We start from the raw sequence: 4,092 nt of genomic DNA on the forward strand, positions 1-4,092 counted from the left end.
TTTATAGTTGGGACCATAGATGGCAGGCTTATTATCAAGTGTGTAGTCAATGTGATTTCCACTAGAACCTTGTAAAGGCTCCTACCAGGTCATAGAAGTTTCCCTTGGTGGGAATGACTGGGTCTAGACTTTCTGCTGATTAGGGCTAGAACTGAGTCCCAGAACTGCTTCAGGGCCTACAGGTGGGCCAAGTTCTGTAGGCCAACCCCTGGTAGCAAAGATGAACATATTCCCTTCTGAGTCCCAAAGCACGTGAGACTGCTTTTAGACTGTGGGTGGGAAGTGCTGGAGCTGGATCACAGGCTGCTAGAGAGTTCATAGCAGGCAGGTTACCTGATGTATGGGTGGGCGTAACTTCTTCCAGATCCTTTGTCAGATAGTGCTGTGCTATAGTTTGGATATTTTAAAATTGGCAAAGGACTTGAAATTAATATTTTTTTTCAAAGAAGACATATAAATGGACAACAGGTATATGAAAAGGTACTTAAGATTCCTAATCACAAGGAATGTGAATCAAAACTACAATCAGAGGGGCTGGGGAGATAGCTCAGTTGGTAGAGTGCTTGCCTCACAAGCACAAGGCCCTGGGTTCAATCCCCAGCACCGCAAAAACAAAAACAAAAACAAAAAACTATAATCAGATATCACCTCACATCTGTTAAAATGGCCATTATCAAAAGTCAAGAGATAATAGGCAAGAGGGTGTGGAGAAAACTGAACCCTTGCACACTGTTGGTGGGAGCATAAATTTCTATAGCCATTAGGGAAAACAGTATGGAGGTTCCTAAAAAATAAATAAAATAAGTGTCAGACGACCCAGTAACACATATCTGGTTATGTATCCAGAAAACAGGATCACAAAAAGATAGCTGCATTTCCATGTTCATTGCCATCATTATTCCTAATAACCAATATATAGTGAAAAAGTGAATTTCCTTCAATAAATGAATGGGTAAAGAAATTGTGGCATATATATATATATATATATATATATTATGCAATATATGCATCCTTGAAAAGATGATTTGGGTGGCCTCACAGGTACTGGTGGAGAGTGTGGACCTCCAGCTCTAGGTTGCCCCTACCTCTCCAGTGGCATGCCTATGGTGTTTCTGAGGTTATGCTGCCCATACTGACTTTCTCTGGGGACAAAGGCAATATTTATGAACCCTTCAGTGACCTTCCTTACCAGAACATTGGCTCAGAAGTTGAGAATTCCATTATGGAGAAACAAAAGAAGGAGATGCAGTCGCACATTGGAGAATTAAAAGAGCTCAATGATAGGGTTGCAGTGCATCAAAGACAACTTCTTTCATGGGAAGAGGATTGGCTGAAAGTGTTGACTTTGGAGGAACATTGCAGCAAATTAGAAGATGAACTACATAAAAGAATTGAAATGATCAGGTCACTCACAAACAAAGTAATAGTCCTTGAATCCAATCAAATTGAATGCCAAATGGCTCTTCAAAAGACTCAACTACAGCTTCAGGAGATGGCTCAAAATACAACATATTCTTCCCTCTTCTCTGAAGACCTTGAGTGAGTCTAATTGTTGAGGGCCGTCTTGGACAAGATGGCACCTGGCAGTGAGCCAAAGGGCACTGGCTACCAAAATAAGGAAGTACCCAAAAGGTTGCTTGCCTACTAGTTCCTTGGAGACTTATGACGTGTTAACGCCAGGCTCTAGGATTGGCTAATATCATGCTGCGCGTGGACAGCTCGTGATTCATATAGTGCTATGCTGACATTCCTCTGCATGCTCTCCTGCGTGAGAGAAAGCTTTGCTATAATTGGCTGATGATCTAGGAGCCTGGGGGAGGAGAGAGGGAGAGGGTAGAAGAAGGGAGATAGTGGCAGAACAAAGGAGGCAGAAAAACAGGGAGGACGCAATAAATCTGGTCAACTAAAGATTGGTGGTGTCTCTTTTCTCCACGCCAGTTCCGCTGGACAGAACAAGTGGTGGCCCGTACGGGGAGCTTCTTCCTCCTTCTGCATCCTCCCACGTAAGTAACTTTAGGTAAGCTATAGGAAAACTGTAGGATAACCCCAGTAAAGGGAGGCCACATAACCCCGGTGAAGGGAGTCTGCATAGCCCCAGTAAAGGGAGGTCTCGTAACTCCAGGATGGGGTCACAAGTGTCAAGAAATCAAATGAAAAAAAAAAATCAAATGATAGGAATCATACAAGATGTACTTAAGGCTAATGGAACTGCCGTAAAACGATCTACTGTAACAGCATATGTAACTACACTGGCCAAGGTTAGTCCTTGGTTTTGGAAGAGGGAGTCCTAAATATTCCACAATGGGAACATGATAAAGAGGATCTTATTAAAGCAGAAAAGCAATCCTTATTACCTAGAGGTACTTTTCCCATGTGGCAGCTCATTAAGGAATGTCTAACATCTAAAAAGGTAAAATAATAACTTTAGTAAAAAAAGGAAATATGTGTCTGGAAGAGATAAAGAAACAACTAAGTGTAACTTCTCATAAAGAGGAAGAAGAGGAGGAGGGGCTTACTGGGGAGGAATTAGAAAGAGCATCAAGGACACGGTCGCCCCCATCAGTTATATCGGGAAGGAATACCAATCCCTTCCTGGAGGCAGCCGCTCCCCCTCAAGCAGCCTGTCCCCTATATCCCCCAAAGTACCCTTGGGAGGAGTTATCTCATGCTATAAATCAGATGGGTTTTTCACCATGGGGAGAAGAAACCCCTCTTAAGGAAACCTCAGCAGTCCCACAATTTTGCCCTGTGCTAGAGGACCAAAATAGACAAAGATTCCACCAGCCTCTGGATTTCAAAACAGTAAAAAATTTTAAGGAGGCAGTGGCTACATACGGTCCACAGGCCTCATTTACAATTAATATGTTAGAATCAGTATCGGGGCTGAATCTAGTACTGGAAGATTGGAAAAGGCTATGTAAAGCTGTGCTATCAGGGGGACAGTACCTAGTGTGGAAAACTGCATGGCAGGAAGCCTCATTAGAAACGGCATGCTGTAACGCTGCCACAGGCTTTCCCCAAAGAAATGTAGAAATGCTAACAGGAGAAGGAAACTATGGAGGTATTCAACAGCAGATTATGATCCTGGGGTGTACGCACAAATTGCTGCTGCTGCCACTAAAGCCTGGAAGTTAATTCAAGGGACAGGAGATTTACAGGGGCAGTTGTCTAAGGTGATTCAGGGGAGTAAGGAACCATTTGCAGATTTTGTTGATAGACTAATCCAAACGGCTGCTAGAGTATTTGGGGATTCAGAACAAGCTTTGCCCTTAATAAAACAATTAGCTCATGAGCAAGCAAATAGATGGTGTAAAGAAGCTATAAGACCATGGAAAAATAAAGATTTAAGTACCTATATAAAGGTCTGCAGGGATATCAATGATGCATTCATTACAGGACAAGTAATAGCTGCTGCTCTTCATGGGCCAAATCAGGGGCAATCAAGAGCTAAAGAAATAATATGCTTTAAGTGTGGGCAAGGAGGGCACTTCAGAAGAGACTGCCCTGAAGGGCCCATAGGATTAAAGCCCAGGGGAACACCTAAGACTAGAGAACAGCAAGGGACAAATCAACCTGCCCCAGGTCTATGTCCTTGGTGCTGGAAAGGAAGGCACTGGGCGAAATATTGTACATCAAGATTTGACATAGAGAGAAATCCTATGCCAGCCCAGTCAAAAAACGGCCAGGCGGGCCCAACCCAGGGCCCTCAAATATACAGGGCCTTTCAGAATCCCATAGTCCAGATCCCCACTCACAATCCTTTCCGACTATCTCCTCATTGCCCCAAGGAACATCAGGGAGCAGGAGATTGGACCTCTGTGCTTCCACCTGACTCGTTCTAACCCCAGAAATGGGAGTACAAGTGGTCCCCATGGGCATACATGGACCACTCCCTGAGGGCACAGCAGGATTATTGTTAGGGCAGAGTTCCACACTCTGTCAGGATTACAAGTATTTCCAGGAGTCATTGATTCTGATTATACTGGGGAAATAAAGATTATGTTATCCTCCCCTCAAGGGGTATCTGTTGTTTCTCCAGGAGACAAAATAGCCCAAATACTGATATTGCCTGACCATCATGGGACTTTTCCC

Source organism: Sciurus carolinensis, chromosome X, assembly GCF_902686445.1.
Source record: "Sciurus carolinensis chromosome X, mSciCar1.2, whole genome shotgun sequence".
NCBI lineage: Eukaryota > Metazoa > Chordata > Mammalia > Rodentia > Sciuridae > Sciurus > Sciurus carolinensis.